The sequence below is a fragment of the Setaria viridis genome, chromosome 1, assembly GCF_005286985.2.
Source record: "Setaria viridis chromosome 1, Setaria_viridis_v4.0, whole genome shotgun sequence".
Taxonomy (NCBI): Eukaryota; Viridiplantae; Streptophyta; class Magnoliopsida; order Poales; family Poaceae; genus Setaria; species Setaria viridis.
The window spans coordinates 27,790,092-27,806,284 of record NC_048263.2 but is presented as its reverse complement, the minus strand read 5'-3'; positions in this window follow the sequence as shown (position 1 = coordinate 27,806,284).

Sequence of the window (16,193 nt, the reverse complement as noted above, 5' to 3'; positions counted from 1 at the left end):
CTGAAGCATTTCTTTTGTTGCCTTGCGCGTGAGTGTACCCCCGGGTGAAGCTGCTGTAAAGTGTTAATTACTGGAGTTGTTGAACTAATCAAAAGTAGTGTCATCATTATTGCCAGTGTCGTCTCGAAAGATCATCTTTGCAACGATCCAGTCGACGAAGAGATGAACGAAAGAGAGAAATATCGTTGCAGTGTCGACATAAAGAGCACGCCACGTTTGTAACGTGAAGTTTTCTGGCATTGGTGTAGATTAAGAAGAACTTGTCTCCGTTATGGAAGCTGAAAATGGGTAATGATGCGACCAAAATACGTGGCGTCGACTTTAATAATTGATGCTGACCACTAATATACGCATTAAACTATTGGCACCTGTCACCTAAGAATGGTACTGATCACTATATATATGAAGAGTACTTGTACAAAGTTATACATATGCTAACTTTTTGATGCACATATTTTGACAAACTACAAGCAATGGTCAAAACTATGCTCAGGAGACTTTTTGTGCATGCTAAGAGTATAGTACTCTTTATGTGAGGCCCGCTGTGTATTCATTTACTTACTGATGGAGACAAATGTACGTGATGATCAGTTTCTTGCCAAACCTGCACACCTCTGAACAAAGCATATATGCATGTATGCATGAATCAGCAGCTCACAGCAATCGTCGTCGCAGATACGTGCATCCTGGGAGTTCTTGTTTAAGTTTCAGCGATTACGTACAAGGCCACAAGGGGACAGGGGTTAGGGCCAGCGAGCCGGACAAGGAGGTTTGACAACGGCCGGTCTCCACGTGTTGACAGGTGACCCGCTAGAGTAGCATATATTCGCACTCACCGCTTGATTGGGCTAGCTCGCACACGTGGACGAGGACGCAGCCGCAAGGGTCGTCGTCACCGATCCATCGAGGTGTAGTACATGCGAGCCCAGCCAATCGACGAGCGATGCAGCCTCGACCAATCACGAATTCCACGATTGGTCTGATTATTATTGATCACGACCGGCCGGGTTATTACGTTGTTCTAGTAAGAGCTGATAGATGGAAATGGATGGATGGATTATTGGGTTGACGTGTGCGACGTGCACGGCTTGCGATGTACTTCGTATATCTCTCTCTATATATACATATATATGATGAGACTAATTAAAATGCACCTACGTGCATTCTGTGAAGCAAATACATAGACCCCCCTACGTCCCACGCGCTAGTTAATTCACGCACTAAGGAAAACCTAAGCTCCTGCACGTAAAACTAAATGGAGACAACTAACCACGTGACGTCACCTCAGAGTTCAACCAACCCACTAGGAAGCATGCATGCAGGGAATTTTTTCTTGATTCGAAATGAAAAAATGCAATATCTCCTAAACCGCATATCCGATTTTAGATCCGTTTGAAGCAGGTTGTTGGAAAAAATATGCTTAACACAATGGGATCCCTGAAGGCTATATTTGATGAAGTTCTTTTAAGTATGTAATTGCAGTTAAGTTGTACTTTGAGTTGCAAGAACGGCTGCAGCCCAATTACAACTTGATTGTCGGATATTTAGCACTTGTTACTTATGGTTGCAATTCCATGCAACTCGCTTAAACGATAAAAAATATATCTATATTTTAGTTTTGTTAAGCATATTTTTTTGAGTTAGATGCAACAAATGGTTTGTTAATTGGGATTATGGTTTAGGAGAAAATTTATTTCAAATATTCGAATCAACAAAAAATTCCATGCATGCATGCAGCCTGGTGGGATTTGTATGCTAGGTGACTTTACGTGATAGGTGAAAAATACAAATTAACTTAGGAAACACGCCCCGCATGTTCGGTTAGGTGCGCTGGTTGCTCCAACCTAGTGCGCTCGCCGGTCTGGGTGCATTCTACGTACAGGATGCACCCACGTGTATTATAGCAAAACAGTGTGTATATATGTGTGTGTATATATATATAAAATTAATGGATCTGGATAATGCATGCGTATATGCACACACATGACACATCATATATTGATTGATTATTGATCGTCCTCGGGCCCATGCAAGCATTATCTTTCACTCTACATCCAGGTGTGAGGTGTGTATACTGCACAAGTGCATATCATGCGAATGCGATCGAGAGACAATCGAATCAAACGTCAAAGAGCTAGGGACAACGATCGAGAGAAAACACTAGGATGTGTCTTTGATTGCATGCACCACATAATACGTATGGATAATTTTAGATAGTGAGGTTCAGCTAATTTATTTATACCATATGATTCACTCTTAGTAGTAGAACAATATATTAAGTGGGATGGCTTCATTCTGAATGCGTTGGTACAATTTATCCAACCAAAAGATTAATATTATTTCGAATCATTTCATACAGGAATCAAATGATACAAGCAATCAAACGCACTCTCAACGCTGTCTTCAAAGGATCCACGTAATGACGTAATATAGATCATAGATGGTCTGACACGGAGGACTCGGTAGGATCATTAGCGTGATACTTAACCCTGTAGAAACAATCACTCTTTTCTACATTCAAGTTGTCGAGGGCTTTTATGGGAGAAAATTGTATTATATTAGAGTTAGACGACAATTCAAGCTTTGACGCAACAATAAGCCACTCAATCGATCAGATCATGATAAATAAAAAAAAATATTATGCACACATGCGGCATGCGTGTGGTCGATCTCATGTACATTGACGGACCCCCTCTATGTATTGCTATTAGCGTAGCACGTATGACTAACACTAGCTAGATGTGCCTTTCGGACTTTCGGTGATGACCGCGCACCTCCGGAGAATATAAAATTCCAGTTCACGCATTAAATCAATTCCAGCTCAATCTTGAATATAAAATTAAACCGTGGCAAAATTTGGATGGGATATATTTCTCAATCATGCATGCATCGTCAATGCATCGTGGATCTTCTCGCGGTAAAAAAAAAATATCATGGACCAAGCCCGTGTGAGCCTGGTATCGAGCGGGCCGGAAAGTAGTCCACGCGTATGTGGTGGGGCTAGCAACATTGTCCTTTTTTCTAAAGGCCCGAGAACGAAGAGCCCATGTACGACCATCACCCCGTTCCGCCGGCCCGGTCCACGCACCAAGGCACTGCAGCGCACGAAATGCCGTTTGCGGCGCGCGGGGTCGCCACCTGGCTGCTGAGGTGGTGGGCTGGGTCGCGCCACAGACTGAGTCGCGCCAAGCGTCGTGGCGCGACACAGTGCATAACTCCTAAGCTCACCAGCTCTTTTTTTTCTTCCTCCCCACTTCCTCCTTTCTCCTTCCAGCTCTAGCTCGAGCTCTCTCTCGTGGCGTCACCCCAACTCCTCCACCTCTAGATGCACTTCATCCCTCACCCGATTTGAAGGGGAAACGAAAGAAAATTGCTCTGGGAAGGTAACTCCTCTACTCTAACCAATTAATTTTTCTCGATTCCGTTGTTTTAGTTGGATATTAGGTGATTAGGTTTTGTGTATGATATGAGTTGGAATTTTGGATTGAGTACGAATCGGATAGAATTAGGTGTGTTCTATCGTGCAATTGGTCGATGGTAACCCCTTCCTATCGTTTAGTTCCTTTTGCATGGTAGGATTTCGATGTGTTAATTGTGGGTAATGTGAATATTGAATAATGCTTTAAAGAGAATTCTTCATTATTATTTGGTAATGTAGAAGTCGTAAGGAAATAGGTGAAGGTCCATGTAATCAATTTAATTTGGCGGTTGTGTGTAGATGGATCATTTAATTCGTTTGTTCTCGGGTGGAACGGTTAATGATAATGGAGAGTTTGCAAGAACGAGGCAACAAGTAGCAAGATTTGATACTCCTCCATCATTTGATGATATAATGGGCCGAATAAATTCTTTGTTCAAAGTTGGAAATGAGGAAGAGGATTTAAGGATCCGTGGAAGGTTTGATGCCGGTGACAAAAGATCCCACTATGTGTTGATGCCACGTGCAAGTGATGATGATTGGCTATTTTACGAAGAGTTGGTGAGAGGTTCTCAAGTTGCTTGTGCTGAGTTAGTTGTGGATGTTTGTCCCGGGTGTATGCCTCCACATAGTGATGAGCCCAAACACTTAACTCAGGAACCGGGCAATGAGGTTGATGAGGAAGAGGATGATGAAGAGGGTAGTGATGATGATAGTTCTCAAAGTTTAGATGGTAGTGGTGATGAAGGTGACTTTGATACACGTAGAATAAATAATTATTTTGATGTTGCCGACTTGGAGGATGATAAAGATACGAATGATATACCCGTGGGCTCTGAAGAAGAACAAAGAGGTGGTGAAGATGATATTGGAAATGGTGGTGAAGAACAAATCTCATTTGTTGATGAAGCGAGACCATCAGTTAATGAAAGGGTGCCGGAATCAACACCTGTGGTGCAATCCATTGCAACTCTAATGACACAACCAACACATGTGTTGCAAAGTAGTCCTGTACTTGAAACAAGTCCGCTGGGCCAAGCAACTCCATTGATGAGGCATTAAGAAGATCGGTACACACTCTTTCTGGAATTCAGTTACCACAATTCACTCCGACTGAGCTGAGCCAGTTGGAAGCTGTACATGTACATGTACCTGAAATTTCCATATTCCATTTGGTTCCAAGGAAGGCTTATTGTGATTTTGGGTTACGCCTTAGTAAAGTTGAATCCGACAGTGGTAAGCTGTTTATAGAGAAGTGAATAAGATTCGATAGCCTAGAGGAGTTGAAGTTTTCCTTAAGGGATTACTCAGTGCGGCACCATAGGCCATGTGATGTGTTGGGGGGAAATATCAACGACCCCCTAACACACTGCTTAAAGAAGCAAACATGAAGGCCCAGGCCCACCAAAGCATGATCAAATCTCCGCCTCGCCCGACCCAGGCGCCAGGATCGGGAGCGCCCGACCCCCCTCCGCAAGGTTTCCGCCTCGCCCGACCGCGATCCCAGGGTCGGGACGCCCGACCTCTCGCTACGGAGTTTTCTTCCGCCTCGCCCGACCCCAAGTGGGGGGGTCGGGCGCGCTGGGGCCCACAGGGCCGGGAATCCCCTCGGATGCGGTCCACGTAGACAAGACAAAACCTGTGGGACCCCCCGTCGGCCTCGCCATAAATACGCCGCAGGCCTGGCAGAGGGCAGGGCGACCGCGCCCCTCACGCAACCCGGCGCTAGTACCCGTGCACGACCGCCCTGTGCAGGCTACAGTACCGGCGGCCGGCCCCCATTCGCCGCAGGGTACTCATGACCTGCACCGACCGGAGCAAAGGAGGGAGCGGCCCGCCCTCGGGTCCCGCACAAACAGCAGTACAGATGTGAAGCTCCCCCTCTCAACAGCCATCGCCGAAGCAGCAGTATCCACCGTCCTCCCAAACGGACGCTGGGGTAACGACGAAACCGCCTCATCATGATCTGACCTGGTACCTACGAACATCGAAGTAGCTACCTACGGGAAGCAGCAACACTTGGCGTCCGGCGACCTCCCCCTCCGGCATGCACGACGGCACGCATTTAGGGTCGGCAGGACATCGGGCGCCTAGGATCTCTTCCCTCCTTCCTGCCATACTTTTTACCATCTTACTCTTTACTCTTTACAGACCTTTTTTTACCTGATCCCAATTGTAACTCCGGCCGTCCCCTTGCGATATAAAAGGAGGAACCTAGAGCCGGAGAGGGGGGATCGAATCAATCAGCTTCTTCTCCCGTACACCATAGCACACTACCACCCTTCCTAAGAGCACGAAAACCGAAGAGACTTGGGACCAGACCCTCTCTCGCCAATCTGTAACCCCCTACTACAGAACCCCCGCGCGGGCAACACGAGCATCCTCGATACTGGACGTAGGGCTTCCTTTGCCCGAACCAGTCTAATCCGTGTCTCCCGCGCCACCATCTGAGGCTCACGCGCATAAAAGAAATTTACTAGTCTAAGTCTTGATCCGCTGATCTTGACAACGACAGTTGGCGCGCCAGGTAGGGGACCTTTGCGCGTGCATCTCCAGCCTCAGATGGCCAATCGCGATAGCGGTTTCGCTCCGGGCTCCCTGATCCGTTTCGGGAACCTGGACTTCCTGGCCACCGGGGAAGGAATCGAGCTGATCCATGTCCTTGTCCTGCCCGCTCGTCCCGCTGCCCTCGGCCCCGCCGCCAGGACGGCGGCGAGCGGCCGGTCGCCCACCAGAAGGACCTCACCAGAAGGATGGCTCTTCGGGCTACGCAACGCCACGGGGGCTCACGGTCGCCTCCTAGCGCGGTCCTTCACCACATCGCCCGCGAGCAACGAGCTCGTGGGCGTGGCAAGGACAATCTCCGACACTGGCTCCAGTAACGAGAATCCCCGCCCCTCGCGCGAGTGCTTCATGGCTGACGCGCACTCGAGGGGTCCAATGACGATGGTGCCGAGGGGAGACAACGGGCTCCCCCCTCGCACGCCGCAGCTACAACTGGGGCCCTACCCAGGGCCCCAGAGTGCTCTGAGCAACCGGAAGCGCACGTGGGCGCTCGATAAGAAGTAGAGCACCCCCACCACGAGGGGGGAGCACGACAACGGGCGCGCGACGTCCAGGAACGCATCTGTGCAGATGGAGAACGTCCGCCGCTCTTTGCCCACGCTAGCCAGAACGTCGCCGCCGCGGCGGTGTTACTCCGACAGCTCCCCGAGCCAGCAACGCCCGAGGAGCGACGGGCACGCCAAGAGATGCGTAACCTGCTCGAGTGCGCCGCCGTCCAGCAGGCGGAAAGTTCAGCGTCTCGACGACGCGACCAGAACGCCAGTCGGGCGACGCAGGGCGCGCCCCCGGAACGGCGGGGGGAATCTGTCCATCAACCCCCTCCGGGGGCGAATCCGGCTGCAACCGCCCGGCAAACACCGCCACCCGCGGTAGGCGAGGCCCGATCCGTCCACCAGCGCGTCGGTCTCGTCCGCGACGCCCGCGACACGCTGAACGCGCGGAGACGCTCCCGCGCGGACAGGGGGGACGGGGCAGATCGAGGCTACCACGTCCACCGTGGCGGGCGCTACGACAGCGGGGAAGACCGCAGTCCGAGCCCCGGAGTGGCCGGACCTCGGGCCTTTTCCACACGCATCCTAAATGCGCCCTTCCCACCGCGCTTCAGGCAACCCACGAGCGTGGCCAAATACTCGGGGGAGACCAACCCTGGAGTATGGCTCAGCGATTACCGGCTTGCATGTCAAGCCGGCGGGGCGGACGATGACCTGTTCATCATCCGCAACTTACCCCTGTTTCTGGCAGACTCCACGAGAGCCTGGCTAGAACATATCCCCTCAGGGCGCATTCGCAACTGGAACGACCTGAAGGAGGTTTTCGTAGGAAACTTCCAAGGGACGTACACATGCCCTGGCAACTCCTGGGATCTCCGGAGCTGCCGCCAGGGGGCGGACGAGTCCCTCCGGGATTACATTCGGCGCTTCTCCAGAAAGCGCACCGAGCTCTCCAACGTCGCCGACGCCGACGTCATAGGAGCCTTCCTAGCAGGGACCTCTTGCCGGCCCCTCGTCCACGAGCTAGGGCGCCGAGGCCCGCGAACCACGGAAGAGCTCCTCAACATCGCCACTAGCTACGCTTCTGGTGAAGAGGCTGTCGGAGCGATCTTCGATCGTTCCAAAGGCAAGGCGAAGCGGGAGGAGGACGCCGACGAAGGCACCTCCAACCGCCAGCAGCAGAAGAAGAAGGGCAAGCAGCGACGCGAGGCTCCACTCGTAGCCGCAGTCGAGCGCAAGCGGGGGCAACCGCCCCCCGACGGCGCTCCTGGCTTCTTCGACAAGCTGCTCAAGGGGCCGTGCCCGAACCACGAGTTCCCCGTCAAGCACGCTTACAAAGATTGTAACCTCATGAAGAGGTTCTTTGTGGGCAATCCGGTGAAAGGTGACCGGAAGCGGAAACCTGACGAGGAAAAGAAGGGTGACGAGGAGAAGGAAGACGACTTTCCTAAAGTTGACGGCTGCTTCATGATCTTCGGGGGCCCTGCAGCGTACGACACCAGGCGCCAGCAAAAGCTAGAGCGTCGGGAGGTCTACGCGGCCGAGCCTGCGACCCCGGCTTTCCTCGATTGGTCCGGACCGGCCATCACCTTCGATAGGTCCGACCACCCGGGACGCGTCCGGCATCCGGGGCGTTACCCCCTCGTCGTCGACCCCATCGTTGGCACGACACGCCTCACCAAGGTACTCATGGATGGGGGCAGCGGCCTCAACCTCCTCTACGCCGAGACCCTCGACGCCATGGGGATCGATCGCTCCCGTCTCCGTCCTAGCAAGGCTCCCTTCCATGGCGTCGTGCTAGGGAAGCAGGCAACGCCTCTCGGGTAGATCGACCTGCCCGTCACGTTCGGGACCCCTTCTAACTATAGGAAGGAGGTCCTCACCTTCGAGGTGGTAGGGTTTCACGGAACCTACCACGCCATTTTGGGACGACCATGCTACGCGAAGTTCATGGCAATCCCCAACTACACCTACCTCAAGCTCAAGCTGCCAGGGCCTAACGGGGTCATCACCGTCGGCATAACCTTCCAGAAGGCATACGAGTGCGACATCGAGTGCTGCGAGTACGCCGCGGCTATCACCGTCTCGGGCGACATGGCGGCCCAGCTTGAGGAGACGATCGAGGACCAGCCCGACGCCAAGCAGTCAGGTACCTCCTTTGAGCCCACCGAAGGCATCAAGGAAGTCCCTCTCGACCCCGGCAGTTCCGGTGGTGGGGTCGTGCGGATCAGCGCAGCCCTATCCCCCAAATAGGAAAGCGCGCTCGTCGACTTCCTCCGCGCGAACAGCGACGTCTTTGCGTGGAAGCCCTCGGATATGCCAGGCATCCCGAGAGAAGTCGCCGAGCATTCCTTGAACATCAGGGCCGGCTCTAAACCAGTGAAGCAAGGCTTGCGCCGTTTCGACGAAGAAAGGCGCAGGGCCATTGGTGAAGAGCTCCAGAAGCTCCTGGCGGCCGGGTTCATCGAGGAAGTACACCACCCTGAGTGGTTGGCTAATCCTGTTCTTGTACCAAAGAAGAACGGGAAATGGAGGATGTGTGTCGATTATACCGGTCTCAACAAAGCGTGTCCAAAGGATCCGTTCCCTTTGCCACGCATAGATCAAATAGTCGACTCAACCGCCGGGTGCGAAACACTCAGCTTCCTTGATGCGTACTCCGGCTATCACCAGATCGCGATGAAAGAGGCCGACCAGCTCGCTACCTCCTTCATCACCCCCTTTGGCCCCTACTGCTATGTTAAGATGCCGTTCGGCCTCAAAAACGCGGGGGCTACCTTCCAGCGATGTATGCTTAAGTGCTTCGGAGATCTCATCGGGTGGACCGTTGAGGCCTACGTCGACGACATCGTTGTCAAATCCAGGAAGGGCGATCAGCTCGTTCCCAACCTGGAGCTAGCCTTCGAAAGGCTAAGGGATAAGCGCATCAAGCTTAACCCCGAGAAATGCGTGTTCGGTGTCCCAAGGGGCATGCTGCTAGGTTTCATCGTCTCCGTGCGCGGCATCGAGGCGAACCTGGAGAAGATAGCGGCCATTAACGACATAGGGCCGATCCAGAACATAAAGGGAGTACAGCGCGTCATGGGGTGCTTAGCATCCCTAAGCCGCTTCATCTCACGCCTCGGCGAGCGAGGACTTCCCCTCTATCGGCTCCTGAAAAAATCCGACCGCTTTGAGTGGACCAGCGAGGCACAGGAGGCACTTAACCGGCTCAAGGACCTCCTGACGAAGGCCCCAATTCTAGTTCCGCCGGTCGACGGCAAGACCCTTGTACTCTACGTCGCGGCGACCACCCAGGTGGTCAGCGCGGCCCTAGTAGTAGAGCGGGAGGAGGAGGGGCACGCTCTTAAAGTGCAACGACCGGTGTACTTCATCAGCGAAGTATTGTCCGAATCCAAGTCACGATATCCGCAGATCCAAAAGCTCGTCTACGCCGTCCTCATCACGAAGAGGAAGCTGCGTCACTACTTCACCTCCCATCCGGTAACGGTCGTTTCTTCATTCCCGCTTGGTGAAGTAATCCGGAACCCGAATGCAACAGGAAGGATCGCGAAGTGGGCGCTTGAGCTTATGGATTAGGGTATCACCTACGTCCCCCGCACCGCCATCAAGTCCCAGGTACTTGCCGATTTCGTGGCCGAGTGGACAGAGGTACAAGCACCGATGGCAACAGAGGAGCAGGAGTACTGGACGATGTACTTCGACGGGTCGCTGATGAGGGCCCGCGCCGGAGCAGGCCTCGTCTTCGTCTCTCCGTTGGGCGTACGCATCAGGTACATGATCCACCTCCATTTTCCTGCATCCAATAATGTCGCTGAGTATGAAGCCCTTCTCAACGGGCTTCGCATCGCCATCGAGCTTGGCATTCGTCGGCTAGACGTCCGAGGCGATTCCCAGTTGGTCGTCGAACAAGTCATGAAAGAATGGAGCTGCCATGACCCTAAAATGGCCGCCTACTGCAACGAGGTCCGTAAGCTCGAGGACAAGTTCGACGGGTTGGAGCTCAACCACGTCGCAAGGCGCTTCAACGAAGCCGCTGACGAGCTCGCAAAGGCGGCGTCCGGCCGGATGCCCGTCCCGGACGGCGTCTTCGTTAGCGACCAGCTGAAGCCTTCAATCCGTTACCCGGAGCCAGCAGGGGTCGGGGGGGCATGCCCAGCCTTGGGGTCGGGATCCGAGCCAGGGGAGGTTGGCAGCATGCCACCTGACCTGAACCCAAGCGCCAATCCCAAGGGAATCAACGCTGCCCCACCCGACCCAGCCCCGGAAGCCAGGCCTTCCGACCCCGTGGTTATGGAAATCGAGGCGGGCCCCGTGGCGGGGGCCGACCCCACGCCCGACTGGAGAACCCCGTACCTCGACTACCTTGTCCACGACGCGCTCCCGGCAGACAAAACCGAAGCCCGCAGGATCGCGCGCCGTGCAAAATCCTTCGCCATCATTAACCAGGATCTCTACAAGCGAAGTCACACGGATCCTACAGCGCTGTATCCCGATCGAGCAGGGAAAGGGGCTGATCCAGGATATCCATGCCGGAGCTTGTGGTCACCACGCTGCGCCACGGATGCTTGTGGGCAACGCCTTCCGACAAGGTTTCTACTGGCCAACCGCGGTCGCGGATGCTACCCAGGTAGTCCGCACCTGCGAGGGATGCCAGTTCTTTGCCCGCCAAACCCACCTGCTCGCGCAGGCGTTACAAACCATCCCCATCACGTGGCCGTTCGCGGTCTGGGGGCTAGATCTCGTCGGACCCTTCAAAAGGGCGCCCGGGGGCTTCACCCATCTACTCGTCGCTGTCGACAAGTTTTCCAAATGGATCGAAGCAAGGCCTGTGGCGCAAATCAGGTCCGAGCAGGTGGTACAGTTCTTCACCGACATCATCTACCGCTTCGGGATCCCAAACTCCATCATCACCGACAATGGTACGCAGTTCACCGGAAAGAAATTCCTCCAGTTCTGCGACGACCACCACATTCGAGTGGATTGGGCGGCAGTTGCGCACCCCCGCACGAACGGGCAAGTCGAGCGAGCCAATGGCATGATACTTCAGGGTCTCAAGCCACGGATCTTCGACCGCCTTAAAAAGTTCGGCGGACGATGGGTTGCGGAGCTCCCAGCAGTCCTCTGGAGCCTGAGGACGACCCCCAGCCGGGCGACAGGGTTCACCCCGTTCTTCATGGTTTACGGGTCAGAGGCCATCTTGCCTACCGAGTTGGAGTATGGGTCGCCGAAGGTCAAAGCATACGACGAACAGGGAAACCAGGCGTCACTCGAGGACGCACAAGACCAACTCGACGAGGCGCGAGATGTAGCCCTGCTACACTCAGCTAAGTACCAGCAGGCCCTACGGCGCTACCACAGCCGCAAGATACAAGGTCGCGCCTTCAACGTTGGAGATCTAGTGCTCCGCCGCGTCCAAGATAACAGGGGTCGGCACAAGTTGACTCCCCCATGGGAAGGCCCGTTCATCGTCGCACAAGTGCTACGGCCAGGCACTTACAAGCTGGCAACTCCCGACGGGCAAATCTTCAGCAACGCCTGGAACATAGAACAGCTAAGGCGCTTCTACCCATAGCTCTCATTTACAAGTTATGCATGGTCTTGCCGTCTTTTCCATTCTTTCGTTTAAGCTCAGGGGTATCCGACCCTGGCCTCGTTCCAGGGCCGCATACCCCTCGGGGGCTACCAGTTTTGTTCTTCTGCGAAAAAAAAAGAAACCCTGAGCCACCTTGGCTCAGGTCTCTTCGTTTTAAGCTCAGGGGTATCCGACCCCGGCCTCGTTCCAGGGCCGCATACCCCTCGGGGGCTACCAGTTTTGTTCTTCTGCGAAAAAAGAAACCCTGAGCCACCTTGGCTCAGGTCTTTTCATTTTAAGCTCAGGGGTATCCGACCCTGGCCTCGCTCCAGGGTCGCATACCCCTCGGGGGCTACCAGTTTCGATCTTCTGCGAAAAAAGAAGGCCTTTTCTTTTCAGCTCAGGGGTATCCGACCCTGGCCTGGCTCCAGGGCCGCATACCCCTCGGGGGCTATCAGGGGTCCCGACCCCAGCCGCTGGGCACCATCTAAAAAGAAAAACGTTCTTTCTTTTCTCAAGACCGAACACTCCCTTTCGAAAACCTTTGGATGCAAAAAGATAAGGATGCGTGAACGGTACTCAGGCAAGTTACGATCAGACTGCGAAAAAGCCTACGCCCCAGCGGCTATGGTACCTTCGCTCATCAAAAACTTACTGACGCACCCGACAACGCATCCTAAAGCTTTCAAGACCAAGGGAATAACAAAGGGAAACGGTTTCCTTTGCGCAAATAAAAAGTCATAGGAACAGGCCCGTATGGCCAACACAAACGAGTTCAAAACGACTAACTTAAGTACAAACTTTTTCGGGCGCAAGCCCGGCACAGCTAATTGACAGGAGGGTCGGCTGGAGCAGTGGTTCCGGGGTCAGCTGAAGCAGCGGCTTCGGGGTCGACAGGAGCGGCGGCTTCAGGGTCGGCGACGGCGGCGGCCTCAGGGCCGGCGGGAGCGGCTTCAGGGTCGGCAGGGGGGACGGCTTCATCCTCCAGGAGCTTCGCGAGGGCCTTCGCCGGCGCAGTCACCACGGCGTCGATCTCGTCCAGCTCGGCGTCGGTGTAGCCGGCGCAGTACCCCTCACTCATCCCGACAAAATTAATGTCGGCATAGTGAGAGCCGAAAACCCCGAAGGCGCGCCGCACACCAAGGCGAAGCGCGTCCACGGCGATCTCACGACGGTGACGGCGCACCTCGAGGACACGAGCCGGCAGCGAGCTCGACCCCTCCTCCGGAGCAACGCCGAAGTCCTCGCAGATGACGCGGACCGCATCCCGCAGGGCGCTATGCTCGCCGCGCTCCTCGTCGAGCAGAGCCCGCAACCTGGCGATGTCACCTGCAGGAGCCACTCGAGAAATCCCACCAAGTCAGAAGAAGCAAAACACCAATGACATAAAAACGCAGGAGCAGAAAGAGCCTCACCGTCGGCCTCGGCCTTCAGCTCGCGCTCCCGGTCAACGCTGCGGGACAAGGCGGACTGGAGCCCCTGCACCTGCAAACGGAGTTGCTCGTGCTCCGCGCGGAGGGCCCCACTCTCCCCCCTCAGCCGTGCCAGCTCCTCGGCGTCTCGGCGGGCCCGCTCAGCAGCAGCGGCTTTTAGCCCCTCGGCATCGCGGCAGGCCCTGTCCACGGCGGCCTGGAACTCCTCGAGGTCGAGGCGGGCCTTCACCGCGACGGCCTGGAGCCTGGCTTCGGCACGCCGTGCCCCCTCTAGTGCCGCCTGCTCACGCCCCTCCAGGTCGCGAACGGCCCCCTGGGCGGCGCCAAGCTGCAGGGTCAGATCCCTGGTGCGCTCCCTCTCGGTGTTGTAATGCTCCCAGAGGTTCCGTTGCCGCCGGAGGAAGTCAGATTTCTCCCGGCTGCCCTCTTGGAGGGCCTGCAAAGCAGCACGCCGTTAAAACAAAAAAGTAAAGAGAAGGAACTCGTCGTCGAGCGGCAGGAACAACATACCTGGCTGCCAGGGACCACGGTGTTGGCCAAAACTCCCAACGCCGAGGTCAGAGCCGCCTGAACCTGGGCGATGCCGCCGTGCATCGCATGCCACCTATGCCACTCGGCGGTGTCATCCAGCGCATAGAGGCGCCTCGGCGGGTCGTCGCGGGATGTCCAGCGGATAACGGGCCCTCTCCACGCCCCCGGGACGGAGGAAGCCGAGGGTGGAACAAGGGTCGACTCTGACGTCGCCGTCAGGGACGGCATCAAGACGCCGGAGACCCCTGGATCCGCCGACGGCTCCGGCGCCAGCGCGCTCGTCGCCACCGCGGCCGCTAACGGCACCCCCGCGGGCACCTCCGTCTCAGCCACCGGAGTTATCCCCGCGAGAGTGACCGGGGCGGAGGCCCCTGCCTCTGTCACCACCGCCTCTGTTGCCGCCGCGTCTCCGGGAGCAAGCGCTCCCTCCGCCTCCGACCCCGCCGTGGCAGCGGGGGCATCCGCCCTGCCCTCCGTCGTCTCCGCCTCCTCCGCCTCGTCGGCGTCAAGGTCGATCACCTCCCTGGCTTGAGGGCCCGGTGGGATCACGGCCCGGGCCGGAGGGGCGACCGGTGGAGCCACAGGAGGAGTGGAGTCCGCTCCCCCTCCTGCGCCTGACGCCGCCGCCGCTCCGACAGCCGCCTCCGCAGGGGCCACCCCCGCGGGAAGACCTGTGGCCACACCAGGAACCCCGCCAATCGCCGTTGGCGGGGCTGCGGCCCGCCCCCCGGAGGAGGACGACGTCAGCAGCGCCTTCTTGGGCGCCAGCCGCAGGGTGACGCCGCGGGGAGAAGTACTGCACGTCGACGGCCGGGCGTCAGCAGAAACAAACGGAAAAAGAAAGGAAGGATGACATGTAGGAAGAGTCAACTTACGCCCTCGAAGCGCAGGGGCGGCGCGCGCGCTTGGACTCGGAGCCGGACGCCGACCCCAGGGCATCTGGCAGTGGCCGCTTGTCGCCACCCCGTTGCCCTCCATCAACAGGCGCGGCGGCGGGGGCAGTCCCCGCGGATCCCCGAGGAGCCTCCCGAGCGGACTCCTGGGGAGCGCCCCGCGCCGGACCCAAGGCGGCGGTAGGGGCGGACTCTGAAGGCCCCTGAGGGGCGCTCCGTGTCGACACCGGGGCGGCATCCCTTGCCGGCCCCGAGGGAGCATCCCGCGCCCGCTCCTGGGGGACGCCCCGTGCCGACCCCAGGGGAGCGGCCCGCACCCGCTCCTGGGGGACGCCCCGTGCCGACCCCAGGGGAGCGGCCCGCACCCGCTCCTGGGGGACGCCCTGGGACGACCCCGAGGGGGTGCCCCACGCCCCTTCCTGGGGGAGGCCCTGCGCCGACCCCCGGGGAACGTCCTGCGCCACCCCCTGAGGAGCAGTCCGCACCGGCTCCTGAGGCGCGCGCTGCGCCGACCCCTGAGGGGCGGTCCGCGCCGGCTCCTGGAGCACGCGCTGCGCTGGCCCCTGGGGCACAGCCCCAGGACCCGGGGGAGCCGGATCCCGGGCAGACGCTCCCGCCGCTACACCCCCTGCAGCCGTCTGCGGGGGAGCGTCACGAATCACCAGAGCCCCCGAACGGGGAGCAAACAGCTCTTCCTCCTCCTCCTCCTCCTCTTCTTCTTCTTCTTCTTCTTCTTCTTCTTCTTCTTCTTCTTCTTCTTCTTCTTCTTCTTCTTCTTCTTCTTCTTCTTCTTCTTCTTCTTCGTCGTCGTCGTCGTCGTCGTCGGACACGACCGCCCCCCTCCGCCGCCGCAGGAGCTCCTTGGCGGCCTTCTTCCGCCGCCTCTCCGTCTCCTTGTCCTTGCGGCGCTTCTGCTTCTCGACCAGGAGACGGTTGCGGGCCCTCCGCTCGGCATCCTCCGGCACTGGCGGGAGGGAATCCGCGACCCGGGTCAGCATGCCCTGCGAAGCGTAAAGCACATCCACATCAGAACAACAAAACAGCAGGACACCAGGAAGGAGGGAGAAGCGGTGGCCCAGACGCCTTACCAGGTCCACGAAGCCTGGCTCCGGGCGCATCGGCGGATGCCCGGGGATCGGATAGTCGACGTCCTTGTCCTCCAGCGCCTCCCGGAGCCGCTGCCGGATCTCAGAGGCAGCAAGCGCGCCTGTCGCCAGGACGGTGCCCTCGGGCGGCATGTCGGGGGTCATGACGCCAAGCGGCCGGACCCGGAGCATCAGCGGCGCC